The sequence below is a fragment of the Narcine bancroftii genome, chromosome 7 (assembly GCF_036971445.1).
Source record: "Narcine bancroftii isolate sNarBan1 chromosome 7, sNarBan1.hap1, whole genome shotgun sequence".
Classification (NCBI taxonomy): Eukaryota; Metazoa; Chordata; class Chondrichthyes; order Torpediniformes; family Narcinidae; genus Narcine; species Narcine bancroftii.
In genome coordinates, this window is record NC_091475.1 from 123,688,509 (window position 1) to 123,708,811 (window position 20,303).

Sequence of the window (20,303 nt, forward strand, 5' to 3'; positions counted from 1 at the left end):
CGTCTGATTCCCAGCCTCTGAATCCCCGTGTCTGAAAACCTGCCTCTGATTCCACGCCTCTGATTCCCCATCTCAGATTCACCGCCTCTGATTCCCCACCTCTGATTCCCCATCTCTGATTCCGCACATCCGATTCCCTGCCTCTGATTCCCCGACTCTGATTCCCCACCTCTGATTCCCCAGCTCTGATTCCCCGCCTCTGATTCCCCAACTCTGATTCCCCACCTCTGATTCCCCAGCTGTGATTCCCCGCCTCTGATTCCCCGTGTTTGATCCCCTGCCTCTGATTCCCCAGCTCTGATTCCCCATATCTGATTCCCCGCCTCTGTTTCCCCGCCTCTGATTCCTCGCCTCTGATTCCCCATATCTCATTCCCCGCCTCTGACTCCCCATCTCTGATTCCCGGACTCTGATTCCCCACCTCTGATTCCCGGCCTCTTATTCCCGGCATCTGATTCCGGCCTCTGATTCCCGGCCTCTGATTCCCTGCGTCTGTTTCTGATTCCCTGCCTCTGATTCCGCAAATCTAATTCCCTGCCTCTGATTCCCCACCTCTGATTCCCCATATCTGATTCCCCGCCTCTGTTTCCCCACCTTTGATTCCCCGCCTCTGTTTCCCAATATCTAAGTCCCTGCCTCTGATTCCCCAACTCTGATTCCCCACCTCTGATTCCCCAACTCTGATTCCCCGCCTCTGATTCCTCGGCTCTGATTCCCCGCCTCTGATTCCCCGTGTTTGATCCCCTGCCTCTGATTCCCCGCCTCTGATTCCCCATCTCTGATTCACCGCCTTTGATTCGCCACCTCTGATTCCCCATATCTGATTCCTCGCATCTGTTTCCCCGCCTCTGATTCCCCGCCTCTGATTCCCCATATCTCATTCCCCGCCTCTGATTCCCCATCTCTGATTCCCGGCCTCTTATTCCCGGCATCTGATTCCGGCCTCTGATTCCCGGCCTCTGATTCCCTGCTTCTGATTCCCCATCTCTGATTCCGCAAATCTAATTCCCTGCCTCTGATTCCCCACCTCTGATTCCCCATATCTGATTCCCCGCCTCTGTTTCCCCGCCTCTGATTCCCCGCCTCTGTTTCCCCATATCTAAGTCCCCGCCTCTGATTCCCCAACTTTCATTCCCCACCTCTGATTCCCCAGCTCTGATTCCCCGCCTCTGATTCCCCGCATCTGATTCCATGCATCTGATTCCCAGCCTCTGATTCCCAGCCTCTGATTCCCAACCTCTGATTCCCCACCTCTGATTCCCCATATCTGATTCCACGCCTCTGTTTCCCCGCCTCTGATTCCCCGCCTCTGTTTCCCCATATCTGATCCCCGCCTCTATTTGCCCGCATCTGATTCCCCGCCTCTGTTTCCCCATATCTGATTCCCCACCTCTGAATCCCCAACTCTGATTCCCTGCATCTAATTTCCCAGCTCTGATTCCCCGCCTCTGATTCCCCGCGTCTGATTACCGGCCTCTGATTCCCCGCCTCTGATTCCCCATCTCTGATTCACAACCTCTGATTCCCCACCTCTGATACCCCATATCTGATTCCCCGCCTCTGTTTCCCCGCCTCTGATTCCCCACCTCTGATTCCCAATACCTGATTCCCCGCCTCTGATTCCCCACCTCTGATTCCCCGCCTCTGATTCACCAGCTATGATTCCCCGCCTCTGATTCCCCGTGTTTGATTCCCTGCCTCTGATTCCCGGCCTCTGATTCCCCATCTCTGATTCACCGCCTTTGTTTCGCCACCTCTGATTCCCCATATCTGATTCCCCGCCTCTGTTTCCCCGCCTCTGATTCCCCGCCTCTGATTCCCCATATCTCATTCCCCGCCTCTGAATCCCCATCTCTGATTCCCTGCCTCTGATTCCCCGCCTCTGATTAACCACCTCTGATTCCCCATATCTGATTCCACGCCTCTGTTTCCCCGCCTCTGATTCCCCGCCTCTGTTTCCCCATATCTGATCCCCGCCTCTATTTGCCCGCATCTGATTCCCCGCCTCTGTTTCCCCATATCTGATTCCCCGCCTCTGAATCCCCAACTCTGATTCCCTGCCTCTAATTTCCCAGCTCTGATTCCCCGCCTCTGATACCCCGCGTCTGATTACCCGCGTCTGATTACCGGCCTCTGATTCCCCGCCTCTGATTCCCCATCTCTGATTAACAACCTGTGATTCCCCACCTCTGATACCCCATATCTGATTCCCCGCCTCTGTTTCCCCGCCTCTGATTCCCCACCTCTGATTCCCAATATCTGATTCACCGCCTCTGATTCCCCACCTCTGATTCCCCGCCTCTGATTCGCCAGCTATGATTCCCCGCCTCTGATTCCCCGTTTTTGATTCCCTGCCTCTGATTCCCGGCCTCTGATTCCCCAACTCTGATTCACCGCCTTTGATTCGCCACCTCTGATTCCCCATATCTGATTCCCCGCCTCTGTTTCCCCGCCTCTGATTCCCCGCCTCTGATTCCCCATATCTCATTCCCCGCCTCTGAATCCCCATCTCTGATTCCCGGACTCTGATTCCCCACCTCTGATTCCCTGCTACTGATTCTGATTCCCTGCCTTTGATTCCCCATCTCTGATTCCGCACATCTGATTCCCTGCCTCTGATTCCCCATCTCTGATTCCCCATATCTGATTCCACGCTTCTGTTTCCCCGCCTCTGATTCCCCGCCTCTGTTTCCCAATATCTAAGTCCCCGCCTCTGATTCCACAACTCTAATTCCCCACCTCTGATTCCCCAGCTCTGATTCCCCGCCTCTGATTCCCCGCATCTGATTCCCTGCATCTGATTCCAAGCCTCTTATTCCCTGCCTCTGATTCCCAACCTCTGATTCCCCACCTCTGATTCCCCATATCTGATTCCCAGCCTCTGTTTCCCCGCCTCTGATTCCCCGCCTCTGTTTCCCCATATCTGATTCCCGGCCTCTGGTTCCCCGCCTCTGATTCCCCGCCTCTGATTCCCTGCCTCTGATTCCCCATCTCCGATTCCGCACATCTGATTCCCTGCCTCTGATTCCCCGCCTCTGATTCCCCGCCTCTGATTCCCTGCCTCTGATTCCCAACCTCTGATTCCCCACCTCTGATTCCCCGTGTTTGATTCCCCGCCTCTGTTTCCCCGTCTCTGATTCCCCGCCTCTGATTCCCCAACTCTAATTCCCCGCCTTTGATTCCCCATATCTGATTCCCCGCCTCTCTTTCCCCGCCTCTGATTCCCCACCCCTGTTTCCCCATATCTGATTCCCTGCCTCTGATTCCCCAACTTTGATTCCCAGCATCTGATTCCCCAGCTCTGATTCCCCGCCTCTGATTCCCCGCATCTGATTCCCTGCATCTGATTCCAAGCCTCTGATTCCCTGCCTCTGATTCCCAACCTCTGATTCCCCACCTCTGATTCCCCATATCTGATCCCCAGCCTCTGTTTCCCCGCCTCTGTTTCCCCATATCTGATTCCCGGCCTCTGATTCCCCGCCTCTGATTCCCCGCCTCTGATTCCCTGCCTCTGATTCCCCATCTCCGATTCCGCACATCTGATTCCCTGCCTCTGATTCCCCGCCTCTGATTCCCCGCCTCTGATTCCCTGCATCTGATTCCCAACCTCTGATTCCCCACCTCTGATTCCCCGTGTTTGATTCCCCGCCTCTGTTTCCCCGCCTCTGATTCCCCGCCTCTGATTCCCCAACTCTAATTCCCCGCCTCTGATTCCCCATATCTGATTCCCTGCCTCTGTTTCCCCGCCTCTGATTCCCCTCCCCTGTTTCCCCATATCTGATTCCCTGCCTCTGATTCCCCAACTTTGATTCCCAGCCTCTGATTCCCCAGCTCTGATTCCCCGCCTCTGATTCCCCGTGTTTGATTCCCTGCCTCTGATTCCCCGCCTCTGATTCCCCATCTCTGATTCACTGCCTTTGATTCGCCACCTCTGATTCCCCATATCTGATTCCCCACCTCTGTTTCCCCGCCTCTGATTCCCCGCCTCTGATTCTCCATATCTCATTCCCCGCCTCTGACTCCCCATCTCTGATTCCCGGACTCTGATTCCCCACCTCTGATTCCCGGCCTCTTATTCCCAGCATCTGATTCCAGGCCTCTGATTCCCGTCCTCTCACTCCCCGCTTCTGATTCTGATTACCGGCCTCTGATTCCCCGCCTCTGATTCCCCATCTCTGATTCACAACCTCTGATTCCCCACATCTGATACCCCATATCTGATTCCCCGCCTCTGTTTCCCCGCCTCTGATTCCCCACCTCTGATTCCCAATACCTGATTCCCCGCCTCTGATTCCCCACCTCTGATTCCCCGCCTCTGATTCACCAGCTATGATTCCCCGCCTCTGATTCCCCGTGTTTGATTCCCTGCCTCTGATTCCCGGCCTCTGATTCCCCATCTCTGATTCACCGCCTTTGTTTCGCCACCTCTGATTCCCCATATCTGATTCCCCGCCTCTGTTTCCCCGCCTCTGATTCCCCGCCTCTGATTCCCCATATCTCATTCCCCGCCTCTGAATCCCCATCTCTGATTCCCTGCCTCTGATTCCCCGCCTCTGATTAACCACCTCTGATTCCCCATATCTGATTCCACGCCTCTGTTTCCCCGCCTCTGATTCCCCGCCTCTGTTTCCCCATATCTGATCCCCGCCTCTATTTGCCCGCATCTGATTCCCCGCCTCTGTTTCCCCATATCTGATTCCCCGCCTCTGAATCCCCAACTCTGATTCCCTGCCTCTAATTTCCCAGCTCTGATTCCCCGCCTCTGATACCCCGCGTCTGATTACCCGCGTCTGATTACCGGCCTCTGATTCCCCGCCTCTGATTCCCCATCTCTGATTCACAACCTGTGATTCCCCACCTCTGATACCCCATATCTGATTCCCCGCCTCTGTTTCCCCGCCTCTGATTCCCCACCTCTGATTCCCAATATCTGATTCCCCGCCTCTGATTCCCCACCTCTGATTCCCCGCCTCTGATTCGCCAGCTATGATTCCCCGCCTCTGATTCCCCGTGTTTGATTCCCTGCCTCTGATTCCCGGCCTCTGATTCCCCAACTCTGATTCACCGCCTTTGATTCGCCACCTCTGATTCCCCATATCTGATTCCCCGCCTCTGTTTCCCCGCCTCTGATTCCCCGCCTCTGATTCCCCATATCTCATTCCCCGCCTCTGAATCCCCATCTCTGATTCCCGGACTCTGATTCCCCACCTCTGATTCCCTGCTACTGATTCTGATTCCCTGCCTTTGATTCCCCATCTCTGATTCCGCACATCTGATTCCCTGCCTCTGATTCCCCATCTCTGATTCCCCATATCTGATTCCCCGCTTCTGTTTCCCCGCCTCTGATTCCCCGCCTCTGTTTCCCAATATCTAAGTCCCCGCCTCTGATTCCACAACTCTAATTCCCCACCTCTGATTCCCCAGCTCTGATTCCCCGCCTCTGATTCCCCGCATCTGATTCCCTGCATCTGATTCCAAGCCTCTTATTCCCTGCCTCTGATTCCCAACCTCTGATTCCCCACCTCTGATTCCCCATATCTGATTCCCAGCCTCTGTTTCCCCGCCTCTGATTCCCCGCCTCTGTTTCCCCATATCTGATTCCCGGCCTCTGGTTCCCCGCCTCTGATTCCCCGCCTCTGATTCCCTGCCTCTGATTCCCCATCTCCGATTCCGCACATCTGATTCCCTGCCTCTGATTCCCCGCCTCTGATTCCCCGCCTCTGATTCCCTGCCTCTGATTCCCAACCTCTGATTCCCCACCTCTGATTCCCCGTGTTTGATTCCCCGCCTCTGTTTCCCCGCCTCTGATTCCCCGCCTCTGATTCCCCAACTCTAATTCCCCGCCTCTGATTCCCCATATCTGATTCCCCGCCTCTGTTTCCCCGCCTCTGATTCCCCACCCCTGTTACCCCATATCTGATTCCCTGCTTCTGATTCCCCAACTTTGATTCCCAGCATCTGATTCCCCAGCTCTGATTCCCCGCCTCTGAATCCCCGCATCTGATTCCCTGCATCTGATTCCAAGCCTCTGATTCCCTGCCTCTGATTCCCAACCTCTGATTCCCCACCTCTGATTCCCCATATCTGATCCCCAGCCTCTGTTTCCCCGCCTCTGTTTCCCCATATCTGATTCCCGGCCTCTGACTCCCCGCCTCTGATTCCCCGCCTCTGATTCCCTGCCTCTGATTCCCCATCTCCGATTCCGCACATCTGATTCCCTGCCTCTGATTCCCCGCCTCTGATTCCCCGCCTCTGATTCCCTGCATCTGATTCCCAACCTCTGATTCCCCACCTCTGATTCCCTGCTACTGATTCTGATTCCCTGCCTTTGATTCCCCATCTCTGATTCCGCACATCTGATTCCCTGCCTCTGATTCCCCATCTCTGATTCCCCATATCTGATTCCACGCTTCTGTTTCCCCGCCTCTGATTCCCCGCCTCTGTTTCCCAATATCTAAGTCCCCGCCTCTGATTCCACAACTCTAATTCCCCACCTCTGATTCCCCAGCTCTGATTCCCCGCCTCTGATTCCCCGCATCTGATTCCCTGCATCTGATTCCAAGCCTCTTATTCCCTGCCTCTGATTCCCAACCTCTGATTCCCCACCTCTGATTCCCCATATCTGATTCCCAGCCTCTGTTTCCCCGCCTCTGATTCCCCGCCTCTGTTTCCCCATATCTGATTCCCGGCCTCTGGTTCCCCGCCTCTGATTCCCCGCCTCTGATTCCCTGCCTCTGATTCCCCATCTCCGATTCCGCACATCTGATTCCCTGCCTCTGATTCCCCGCCTCTGATTCCCCGCCTCTGATTCCCTGCCTCTGATTCCCAACCTCTGATTCCCCACCTCTGATTCCCCGTGTTTGATTCCCCGCCTCTGTTTCCCCGTCTCTGATTCCCCGCCTCTGATTCCCCAACTCTAATTCCCCGCCTTTGATTCCCCATATCTGATTCCCCGCCTCTCTTTCCCCGCCTCTGATTCCCCACCCCTGTTTCCCCATATCTGATTCCCTGCCTCTGATTCCCCAACTTTGATTCCCAGCATCTGATTCCCCAGCTCTGATTCCCCGCCTCTGATTCCCCGCATCTGATTCCCTGCATCTGATTCCAAGCCTCTGATTCCCTGCCTCTGATTCCCAACCTCTGATTCCCCACCTCTGATTCCCCATATCTGATCCCCAGCCTCTGTTTCCCCGCCTCTGTTTCCCCATATCTGATTCCCGGCCTCTGATTCCCCGCCTCTGATTCCCCGCCTCTGATTCCCTGCCTCTGATTCCCCATCTCCGATTCCGCACATCTGATTCCCTGCCTCTGATTCCCCGCCTCTGATTCCCCGCCTCTGATTCCCTGCATCTGATTCCCAACCTCTGATTCCCCACCTCTGATTCCCCGTGTTTGATTCCCCGCCTCTGTTTCCCCGCCTCTGATTCCCCGCCTCTGATTCCCCAACTCTAATTCCCCGCCTCTGATTCCCCATATCTGATTCCCTGCCTCTGTTTCCCCGCCTCTGATTCCCCTCCCCTGTTTCCCCATATCTGATTCCCTGCCTCTGATTCCCCAACTTTGATTCCCAGCCTCTGATTCCCCAGCTCTGATTCCCCGCCTCTGATTCCCCGTGTTTGATTCCCTGCCTCTGATTCCCCGCCTCTGATTCCCCATCTCTGATTCACTGCCTTTGATTCGCCACCTCTGATTCCCCATATCTGATTCCCCACCTCTGTTTCCCCGCCTCTGATTCCCCGCCTCTGATTCTCCATATCTCATTCCCCGCCTCTGACTCCCCATCTCTGATTCCCGGACTCTGATTCCCCACCTCTGATTCCCGGCCTCTTATTCCCAGCATCTGATTCCAGGCCTCTGATTCCCGTCCTCTCACTCCCCGCTTCTGATTCTGATTACCGGCCTCTGATTCCCCGCCTCTGATTCCCCATCTCTGATTCACAACCTCTGATTCCCCACATCTGATACCCCATATCTGATTCCCCGCCTCTGTTTCCCCGCCTCTGATTCCCCACCTCTGATTCCCAATACCTGATTCCCCGCCTCTGATTCCCCACCTCTGATTCCCCGCCTCTGATTCACCAGCTATGATTCCCCGCCTCTGATTCCCCGTGTTTGATTCCCTGCCTCTGATTCCCGGCCTCTGATTCCCCATCTCTGATTCACCGCCTTTGTTTCGCCACCTCTGATTCCCCATATCTGATTCCCCGCCTCTGTTTCCCCGCCTCTGATTCCCCGCCTCTGATTCCCCATATCTCATTCCCCGCCTCTGAATCCCCATCTCTGATTCCCTGCCTCTGATTCCCCGCCTCTGATTAACCACCTCTGATTCCCCATATCTGATTCCACGCCTCTGTTTCCCCGCCTCTGATTCCCCGCCTCTGTTTCCCCATATCTGATCCCCGCCTCTATTTGCCCGCATCTGATTCCCCGCCTCTGTTTCCCCATATCTGATTCCCCGCCTCTGAATCCCCAACTCTGATTCCCTGCCTCTAATTTCCCAGCTCTGATTCCCCGCCTCTGATACCCCGCGTCTGATTACCCGCGTCTGATTACCGGCCTCTGATTCCCCGCCTCTGATTCCCCATCTCTGATTCACAACCTGTGATTCCCCACCTCTGATACCCCATATCTGATTCCCCGCCTCTGTTTCCCCGCCTCTGATTCCCCACCTCTGATTCCCAATATCTGATTCCCCGCCTCTGATTCCCCACCTCTGATTCCCCGCCTCTGATTCGCCAGCTATGATTCCCCGCCTCTGATTCCCCGTGTTTGATTCCCTGCCTCTGATTCCCGGCCTCTGATTCCCCAACTCTGATTCACCGCCTTTGATTCGCCACCTCTGATTCCCCATATCTGATTCCCCGCCTCTGTTTCCCCGCCTCTGATTCCCCGCCTCTGATTCCCCATATCTCATTCCCCGCCTCTGAATCCCCATCTCTGATTCCCGGACTCTGATTCCCCACCTCTGATTCCCTGCTACTGATTCTGATTCCCTGCCTTTGATTCCCCATCTCTGATTCCGCACATCTGATTCCCTGCCTCTGATTCCCCATCTCTGATTCCCCATATCTGATTCCCCGCTTCTGTTTCCCCGCCTCTGATTCCCCGCCTCTGTTTCCCAATATCTAAGTCCCCGCCTCTGATTCCACAACTCTAATTCCCCACCTCTGATTCCCCAGCTCTGATTCCCCGCCTCTGATTCCCCGCATCTGATTCCCTGCATCTGATTCCAAGCCTCTTATTCCCTGCCTCTGATTCCCAACCTCTGATTCCCCACCTCTGATTCCCCATATCTGATTCCCAGCCTCTGTTTCCCCGCCTCTGATTCCCCGCCTCTGTTTCCCCATATCTGATTCCCGGCCTCTGGTTCCCCGCCTCTGATTCCCCGCCTCTGATTCCCTGCCTCTGATTCCCCATCTCCGATTCCGCACATCTGATTCCCTGCCTCTGATTCCCCGCCTCTGATTCCCCGCCTCTGATTCCCTGCCTCTGATTCCCAACCTCTGATTCCCCACCTCTGATTCCCCGTGTTTGATTCCCCGCCTCTGTTTCCCCGCCTCTGATTCCCCGCCTCTGATTCCCCAACTCTAATTCCCCGCCTCTGATTCCCCATATCTGATTCCCCGCCTCTGTTTCCCCGCCTCTGATTCCCCACCCCTGTTACCCCATATCTGATTCCCTGCTTCTGATTCCCCAACTTTGATTCCCAGCATCTGATTCCCCAGCTCTGATTCCCCGCCTCTGATTCCCCGCATCTGATTCCCTGCATCTGATTCCAAGCCTCTGATTCCCTGCCTCTGATTCCCAACCTCTGATTCCCCACCTCTGATTCCCCATATCTGATCCCCAGCCTCTGTTTCCCCGCCTCTGTTTCCCCATATCTGATTCCCGGCCTCTGACTCCCCGCCTCTGATTCCCCGCCTCTGATTCCCTGCCTCTGATTCCCCATCTCCGATTCCGCACATCTGATTCCCTGCCTCTGATTCCCCGCCTCTGATTCCCCGCCTCTGATTCCCTGCATCTGATTCCCAACCTCTGATTCCCCACCTCTGATTCCCCGTGTTTGATTCCCCGCCTCTGTTTCCCCGCCTCTGATTCCCCGCCTCTGATTCCCCAACTCTAATTCCCCGCCTCTGATTCCCCATATCTGATTCCCTGCCTCTGTTTCCCCGCCTCTGATTCCCCGCCCCTGTTTCCCCATATCTGATTCCCTGCCTCTGATTCCCCAACTTTGATTCCCAGCCTCTGATTCCCCAGCTCTGATTCCCCGCCTCTGATTCCCCGTGTTTGATTCCCTGCCTCTGATTCCCCGCCTCTGATTCCCCATCTCTGATTCACTGCCTTTGATTCGCCACCTCTGATTCCCCATATCTGATTCCCCACCTCTGTTTCCCCGCCTCTGATTCCCCGCCTCTGATTCTCCATATCTCATTCCCCGCCTCTGACTCCCCATCTCTGATTCCCGGACTCTGATTCCCCACGTCTGATTCCCGGCCTCTTATTCCCAGCATCTGATTCCAGGCCTCTGATTCCAGTCCTCTGACTCCCCGCTTCTGATTCTGATTCCCTGCCTCTGATTCCCCATCTCTGATTCCGCACATCTGATTACCTGCCTCTGATTCCCCACCTCTGATTCCCCATATCTGATTCCCCGCCTCTGTTTCCACGCCTCTGATTCCCCGCCTCTGTTTCCCCATATCTAATTCCCCACCTCTGATGCCCCAACTCTGATTCCCCGCCTCTGATTCCACAGCTCTGATTCCCCGCCTCTGATTCCCCACATCCGATTCCCCATATCTGATTCCCCGCCTCTGTTTCTCCGCCCCTGATTCCCCGCCTCTGTTTCCCCATATCTGATTCCCCGCCTCTGATTCCCAACTATGATTCCCCGCCTCTTATTCCCCAGCTCTGATTCCCTGCCTCTGATTCCCCGCGTTCTATTCCCTGCCTCTGATTCCCCGCCTGTGATTCCCCATCTCTGATTCACCACCTCTGATTCCCCACCACTGATTCCCCATATCTAATTCCCCGCCTCTGTTTGCCTGCCTCTGATTCCCCGCCTCTGTTTCCCCATATCTGATTCCCCGCCTCTGAATCCCCAACTCTGATTTTCTGCCTCTGATTCCCCAGCTTCATTCCCCGCCTTTGATTCCCCCCGTCTGATTCCCAGCCTCTGAATCCCCGTGTCTGAAAACCTGCCTCTGATTCCACGCCTCTGATTCCCCATCTCAGATTCACCGCCTCTGATTCCCCACCTCTGATTCCCCATCTCTGATTCCGCACATCCGATTCCCTGCCTCTGATTCCCCGACTCTGATTCCCCACCTCTGATTCCCCAGCTCTGATTCCCCGCCTCTGATTCCCCAACTCTGATTCCCCACCTCTGATTCCCCAGCTGTGATTCCCCGCCTCTGATTCCCCGTGTTTGATCCCCTGCCTCTGATTCCCCAGCTCTGATTCCCCATATCTGATTCCCCGCCTCTGTTTCCCCGCCTCTGATTCCTCGCCTCTGATTCCCCATATCTCATTCCCCGCCTCTGACTCCCCATCTCTGATTCCCGGACTCTGATTCCCCACCTCTGATTCCCGGCCTCTTATTCCCGGCATCTGATTCCGGCCTCTGATTCCCGGCCTCTGATTCCCTGCGTCTGTTTCTGATTCCCTGCCTCTGATTCCGCAAATCTAATTCCCTGCCTCTGATTCCCCACCTCTGATTCCCCATATCTGATTCCCCGCCTCTGTTTCCCCACCTTTGATTCCCCGCCTCTGTTTCCCAATATCTAAGTCCCTGCCTCTGATACCCCAACTCTGATTCCCCAAATCTGATTCCCCGCCTCTGATTCCTCGGCTCTGATTCCCCGCCTCTGATTCCCCGTGTTTGATCCCCTGCCTCTGATTCCCCGCCTCTGATTCCCCATCTCTGATTCACCGCCTTTGATTCGCCACCTCTGATTCCCCATATCTGATTCCTCGCCTCTGTTTCCCCGCCTCTGATTCCCCGCCTCTGATTCCCCATATCTCATTCCCCGCCTCTGATTCCCCATCTCTGATTCCCGGACTCTGATTCCCCACCTCTGATTCCCGGCCTCTTATTCCCGGCATCTGATTCCGGCCTCTGATTCCCGGCCTCTGATTCCCTGCTTCTGATTCCCCATCTCTGATTCCGCAAATCTAATTCCCTGCCTCTGATTCCCCACCTCTGATTCCCCATATCTGATTCCCCGCCTCTGTTTCCCCGCCTCTGATTCCCCGCCTCTGTTTCCCCATATCTAAGTCCCCGCCTCTGAATCCCCAACTCTGATTCCCTGCCACTGATTCCACAGCTTCATTCCCCGCCTTTGATTCCCCCCGTCTGATTCCCAGCCTCTGAATCCCCGTGTCTGAAAACCTGCCTCTGATTCCACGCCTCTGATTCCCCATCTCAGATAGACCGCCTCTGATTCCCCACCTCTGATTCCCCATCTCTGATACCCCATATCTGATTCCCCGCCTCTGTTTCCCCGCCTCTGATTCCCCACCTCTGATTCCCAATATCTGATTCCCCGCCTCTGATTCCCCACCTCTGATTCCCCGCCTCTGATTCGCCAGCTATGATTCCCCGCCTCTGATTCCCCGTGTTTGATTCCCTGCCTCTGATTCCCGGCCTCTGATTCCCCAACTCTGATTCACCGCCTTTGATTCGCCACCTCTGATTCCCCATATCTGATTCCCCGCCTCTGTTTCCCCGCCTCTGATTCCCCGCCTCTGATTCCCCATATCTCATTCCCCGCCTCTGAATCCCCATCTCTGATTCCCGGACTCTGATTCCCCACCTCTGATTCCCTGCTACAGATTCTGATTCCCTGCCTTTGATTCCCCATCTCTGATTCCGCACATCTGATTCCCTGCCTCTGATTCCCCATCTCTGATTCCCCATATCTGATTCCCCGCTTCTGTTTCCCCGCCTCTGATTCCCCGCCTCTGTTTCCCAATATCTAAGTCCCCGCCTCTGATTCCACAACTCTAATTCCCCACCTCTGATTCCCCAGCTCTGATTCCCCGCCTCTGATTCCCCGCATCTGATTCCCTGCATCTGATTCCAAGCCTCTTATTCCCTGCCTCTGATTCCCAACCTCTGATTCCCCACCTCTGATTCCCCATATCTGATTCCCAGCCTCTGTTTCCCCGCCTCTGATTCCCCGCCTCTGTTTCCCCATATCTGATTCCCGGCCTCTGGTTCCCCGCCTCTGATTCCCCGCCTCTGATTCCCTGCCTCTGATTCCCCATCTCCGATTCCGCACATCTGATTCCCTGCCTCTGATTCCCCGCCTCTGATTCCCCGCCTCTGATTCCCTGCCTCTGATTCCCAACCTCTGATTCCCCACCTCTGATTCCCCGTGTTTGATTCCCCGCCTCTGTTTCCCCGCCTCTGATTCCCCGCCTCTGATTCCCCAACTCTAATTCCCCGCCTCTGATTCCCCATATCTGATTCCCCGCCTCTGTTTCCCCGCCTCTGATTCCCCACCCCTGTTACCCCATATCTGATTCCCTGCCTCTGATTCCCCAACTTTGATTCCCAGCATCTGATTCCCCAGCTCTGATTCCCCGCCTCTGATTCCCCGCATCTGATTCCCTGCATCTGATTCCAAGCCTCTGATTCCCTGCCTCTGATTCCCAACCTCTGATTCCCCACCTCTGATTCCCCATATCTGATCCCCAGCCTCTGTTTCCCCGCCTCTGTTTCCCCATATCTGATTCCCGGCCTCTGACTCCCCGCCTCTGATTCCCCGCCTCTGATTCCCTGCCTCTGATTCCCCATCTCCGATTCCGCACATCTGATTCCCTGCCTCTGATTCCCCGCCTCTGATTCCCCGCCTCTGATTCCCTGCATCTGATTCCCAACCTCTGATTCCCCACCTCTGATTCCCCGTGTTTGATTCCCCGCCTCTGTTTCCCCGCCTCTGATTCCCCGCCTCTGATTCCCCAACTCTAATTCCCCGCCTCTGATTCCCCATATCTGATTCCCTGCCTCTGTTTCCCCGCCTCTGATTCCCCGCCCCTGTTTCCCCATATCTGATTCCCTGCCTCTGATTCCCCAACTTTGATTCCCAGCCTCTGATTCCCCAGCTCTGATTCCCCGCCTCTGATTCCCCGTGTTTGATTCCCTGCCTCTGATTCCCCGCCTCTGATTCCCCATCTCTGATTCACTGCCTTTGATTCGCCACCTCTGATTCCCCATATCTGATTCCCCACCTCTGTTTCCCCGCCTCTGATTCCCCGCCTCTGATTCTCCATATCTCATTCCCCGCCTCTGACTCCCCATCTCTGATTCCCGGACTCTGATTCCCCACGTCTGATTCCCGGCCTCTTATTCCCAGCATCTGATTCCAGGCCTCTGATTCCCGTCCTCTGACTCCCCGCTTCTGATTCTGATTCCCTGCCTCTGATTCCCCATCTCTGATTCCGCACATCTGATTACCTGCCTCTGATTCCCCACCTCTGATTCCCCATATCTGATTCCCCGCCTCTGTTTCCACGCCTCTGATTCCCCGCCTCTGTTTCCCCATATCTAATTCCCCACCTCTGATGCCCCAACTCTGATTCCCCGCCTCTGATTCCACAGCTCTGATTCCCCGCCTCTGATTCCCCACATCCGATTCCCCATATCTGATTCCCCGCCTCTGTTTCCCCGCCCCTGATTCCCCGCCTCTGTTTCCCCACATCTGATTCCCCGCCTCTGATTCCCAACTATGATTCCCCGCCTCTTATTCCCCAGCTCTGATTCCCTGCCTCTGATTCCCCGCGTTCTATTCCCTGCCTCTGATTCCCCGCCTGTGATTCCCCATTTCTGATTCACCACCTCTGATTCCCCACCACTGATTCCCCATATCTAATTCCCCGCCTCTGTTTGCCTGCCTCTGATTCCCCGCCTCTGTTTCCCCATATCTGATTCCCCGCCTCTGAATCCCCAACTCTGATTTTCTGCCTCTGATTCCCCAGCTTCATTCCCCGCCTTTGATTCCCCCCGTCTGATTCCCAGCCTCTGAATCCCCGTGTCTGAAAACCTGCCTCTGATTCCACGCCTCTGATTCCCCATCTCAGATTCACCGCCTCTGATTCCCCACCTCTGATTCCCCATCTCTGATTCCGCACATCCGATTCCCTGCCTCTGATTCCCCGACTCTGATTCCCCACCTCTGATTCCCCAGCTCTGATTCCCCGCCTCTGATTCCCCAACTCTGATTCCCCACCTCTGATTCCCCAGCTGTGATTCCCCGCCTCTGATTCCCCGTGTTTGATCCCCTGCCTCTGATTCCCCAGCTCTGATTCCCCATATCTGATTCCCCGCCTCTGTTTCCCCGCCTCTGATTCCTCGCCTCTGATTCCCCATATCTCATTCCCCGCCTCTGACTCCCCATCTCTGATTCCCGGACTCTGATTCCCCACCTCTGATTCCCGGCCTCTTATTCCCGGCATCTGATTCCGGCCTCTGATTCCCGGCCTCTGATTCCCTGCGTCTGTTTCTGATTCCCTGCCTCTGATTCCGCAAATCTAATTCCCTGCCTCTGATTCCCCACCTCTGATTCCCCATATCTGATTCCCCGCCTCTGTTTCCCCACCTTTGATTCCCCGCCTCTGTTTCCCAATATCTAAGTCCCTGCCTCTGATACCCCAACTCTGATTCCCCACCTCTGATTCCCCAACTCTGATTCCCCGCCTCTGATTCCTCGGCTCTGATTCCCCGCCTCTGATTCCCCGTGTTTGATCCCCTGCCTCTGATTCCCCGCCTCTGATTCCCCATCTCTGATTCACCGCCTTTGATTCGCCACCTCTGATTCCCCATATCTGATTCCTCGCCTCTGTTTCCCCGCCTCTGATTCCCCGCCTCTGATTCCCCATATCTCATTCCCCGCCTCTGATTCCCCATCTCTGATTCCCGGACTCTGATTCCCCACCTCTGATTCCCGGCCTCTTATTCCCGGCATCTGATTCCGGCCTCTGATTCCCGGCCTCTGATTCCCTGCTTCTGATTCCCCATCTCTGATTCCGCAAATCTAATTCCCTGCCTCTGATTCCCCACCTCTGATTCCCCATATCTGATTCCCCGCCTCTGTTTCCCCGCCTCTGATTCCCTGCCTCTGTTTCCCCATATCTAAGTCCCCGCCTCTGAATCCCCAACTCTGATTCCCTGCCACTGATTCCACAGCTTCATTCCCCGCCTTTGATTCCCCCCGTCTGATTCCCAGCCTCTGAATCCCCGTGTCTGAAAACCTGCCTCTGATTCCACGCCTCTGATTCCCCATCTCAGATAGACCGCCTCTGATTCCCCACCTCTGATTCCCCATCTCTGATTCCGCACATCCGATTCCCTGCCTCTGATTCCCCGACTCTGATTCCCCACCTCTGATTCCCCAGCTCTGATTCCCCGCCTCTGATTCCCCAACTCTGATTCCCCACCTCTGATTCCCCAGCTGTGATTCCCCGCCTCTGATTCCCCGTGTTTGATCCCCTGCCTCTGATTCCCCAGCTCTGATTCCCCATATCTGATTCCCCGCCTCTGTTTCCCCGCCTCTGATTCCCCGCCTCTGATTCCCCATATCTCATTCCCCGCCTCTAAATCCCCATCTCTGATTCCCGGACTCTGATTCCCCACCTCTGATTCCCGGCCTCTTATTCCCGGCATCTGATTCCGGCCTCTGATTCACGGCCTCTGATTCCCTGCGTCTGTTTCTGATTCCCTGCCTCTGATTCCGCAAATCTAATTCCCTGCCTCTGATTCCCCACCTCTGATTCCCCATATCTGATTCCCCGCCTCTGTTTCCCCACCTTTGATTCCCCGCCTCTGTTTCCCAATATCTAAGTCCCTGCCTCTGATTCCCCGACTCAGATCTCCACCTCTGATTCCGCAGCTCTGATTCCCCGCCTCTGATTCCCCAACTCTGATTCCCCGCCTCTGATTCCCCAGCTCTGATTCCCCGCCTCTGATTCCCCGTGTTTGATTCCCTGCCTCTGATTCCCCGCCTCTGATTCCCCATCTCTGATTCACCGCCTTTGATTCGCCACCTCTGATTCCCCATATCTGATTCCTCGCCTCTGTTTCCCCGCCTCTGATTCCCCGCCTCTGATTCCCCATATCTCATTCCCCGCCTCTGATTCCCCATCTCTGATTCCCGGACTCTGATTCCCCACCTCTGATTCCCGACCTCTTATTCCCGGCATCTGATTCCGGCCTCTGATTCCCGTCCTCTGATTCCCTGCTTCTGATTCCCCATCTCTGATTCCGCAAATCTAATTCCCTGCCTCTGATTCCCCACCTCTGATTCCCCATATCTGATTCCCCGCCTCTGTTTCCCCGCCTCTGATTCCCCGCCTCTGTTTCCCCATATCTAAGTCCCCGCCTCTGATTCCCCAACTTTGATTCCCCACCTCTGATTCCCCAGCTCTGATTCCCCGCCTCTGATTCCCCGCATCTGATTCCATGCATCTGATTCTCAGCCTCTGATTCCCAGCCTCTGATTCCCAACCTCTGATTCCCCACCTCTGATTCCCCATATCTGATTCCCCGCCTCTGTTTCTCCGCCTCTGATTCCCCGCCTCTGTTTCCCCATATCTGATCCCCGCCTCTATTTGCCCGCATCTGATTCCCCGCCTCTGTTTCCCCATATCTGATTCCCCGCCTCTGAATCCCCAACTCTGATTCCCTGCCTCTAATTTCCCAGCTCTGATTCCCCGCCTCTGATTCCCCGCGTCTGATTACCGGCGTCAGATTCCCCGCCTCTGATTCCCCATCTCTGATTCACAACCTCTGATTCCCCACCTCTGATACCCCATATCTGATTCCCCGCCTCTGTTTCCCCGCCTCTGATTCCCCACCTCTGATTCCCAATATCTGATTCCCCGCCTCTGATTCCCCACCTCTGATTCCCAGCCTCTGATTCGCCAGCTATGATTCCCCGCCTCTGATTCCCCGTGTTTGATTCCCCGCCTCTGATTCCCCGCCTCTGTTTCCCCATATCTAATTCCCAACCTCTGATGCCCCAACTCTGATTCCCTGCCTCTGATTCCCCGCGTTCTATTCCCTGCCTCTGATTCCCCGCCTCTGTTTCCCCATATCTGATTCCCCGCCTCTGAATCCCCAACTCTGATTCCCTGCCTCTGATTCCCCAGCTCTGATTCCCCGCCTTTGATTCCCCCGTCTGATTCCCAGCCTCTGAAACCCCGTGTCTGATTTCTTGCCTCTGATTCCCCGCCTCTGATTCCCCATCTCTGATTCACAGCCTCTGATTCCCCACCTCTGATTCCCCATCTCTGATTCCGCACATCTGATTCCCTGCCTCTGATTCCACGACTCTGATCCCCACCTCTGATTCCGCAGCTCTGATTCCCCGCCTCTGATTCCCCAACTCTGATTCCCCGCCTCTGATTCCCCAGCTCTGATTCCCCGCCTCTGATTCCCCGTGTTTGATCCCCTGCCTCTGATTCCCCGACTCTGATCCCCACCTCTGATTCCGCAGCTCTGATTCCCCGCCTCTGATTCCCCAACTCTGATTCCCCGCCTCTGATTCCCCAACTCTGATTCCCTGCCTCTGATTCCCCAGCTTCATTCCCCGCCTTTGATTCCCCCCATCTGATTCCCAGCCTCTGAAACCCCGTGTCTGATAACCTGCCTCTGATTCCCCGCCTCTGATTCCCTAATTCTGATTCCCCTCCTCTGATTCCCCGTGTTTGATTCCCTGCCTCTGATTCCCGGCCTCTGATTCCCCATCTCTGATTCACCGCCTTTGATTCGCCACCTCTGATTCGCCATATCTGATTCCCCGCCTCTGTTTCCCCGCCTCTGATTCCCCGCCTCTGATTCCCCATATCTCATTCCCCGCCTCTGAATCCCCATCTCTGATTCCCGGACTCTGATTCCCCACCTCTGATTCCCGGCCTCTTATTCCCGGCATCTGATTCCGGCCTCTGATTCCCGGCCTCTGATTCCCTGCTTCTGATTCTGATTCCCTGCCTTTGATTCCCCATCTCTGATTCCGCACATCTGATTCCCTGCCTCTGATTCCCCATCTCTGATTCCGCACATCTGATTCCCTGCCTCTGATTCCCCGCCTCTGAATCCCCGTGTCTGATACACAACCTCTGATACCCCACCCCTGATTCCCCACCTCTGATTCCCCATATCTGATTCCCCGCCTCTCTTTCCGTGCCTCTAATTCCCCGCCTCTAATTCCCCATATCTGATTCCCCGCCTCCGATTCCCCAACTCTGATTTCACGCCTCTGATTCCCCAGCTCTGTTTCCCCGCCTCTGATTCCCCGCCTCTGTTTCCCCATATCTAATTCCACGCCTCTGATTCCCAAACTCTGATTCCCCGCCTCTGATTCCCCAGCTCTGATTCCCCGCCTCTGATTCCCCACATCTGATTCCCTTCCTCAGATTCCCCGCCTCTGATTCCCGGCCTCTGATTGCCGGCCTCTGATTCCCGGCCTCTGATTCCCGGCCTCTGATTCCCGGCCTCTGATTCGCCGCCTCTGATTCCCCGCCTCTGATTCGCTGCCTCTGATTCCCCATCTCTGATTCTGCACATCTGATTCCCTGCCTCTGATTCCCCGCCTCTGACTCCCCGCCTCTGATTCCCTGCCTCTGTTTCCCATCCTCTGATTCCCCACCTCTGATTCCCCATATCTGATTCCCCACATCTGTTTCCCCATATCTGATTCCCCGCCTCTGATTCCCCAACTCTGATTCCCCGCCTCTGATTCCCCAGCTCTGATTCCCCGCCTCTGATTCACCATCTCTGATTCACCGCCTTTCATTCGCCACCCTGATTCCCCATATCAGATTCCCCGCCTCTGTTTCCCCGCCTCTGATACCCCGCCTCTGATTCCCCATATTTCATTCCCCGCCTCTGATTCCCCATCTCTGATTCCCGGACTCTGATTCCTGGCCTCTTATTCCCGGCATCTGATTCCCGGCCTCTGATCCCGGCCTCTGATTCCCCGCTTCTGATTCTGATCCCTGCCTCTGATTCCCCATCTCTGATTCCGCACATCTGATTCCCTGCCTCTGATTCCCCACCTCTGATTCCCCATATCTGATTCCCCGCCTCTGTTTCCCCGCCTCTAATTCCCCGCCTCTGTTTCCCCATATCTATTTCCCCGCCTCTGATTCCCCGCCTCTGATTCCCCAGCTCTGATTCCCCGCCTCTGAATCCCCAACTCTGATTCCCTGCCTCTGATTCCCCAGCTCTGATTCCCCGCCTCTGAATCCCCAGCTCTGATTCCCTGCCTCTGTTTCGTAACCTCTGATTCCCCACCTCTGATTCC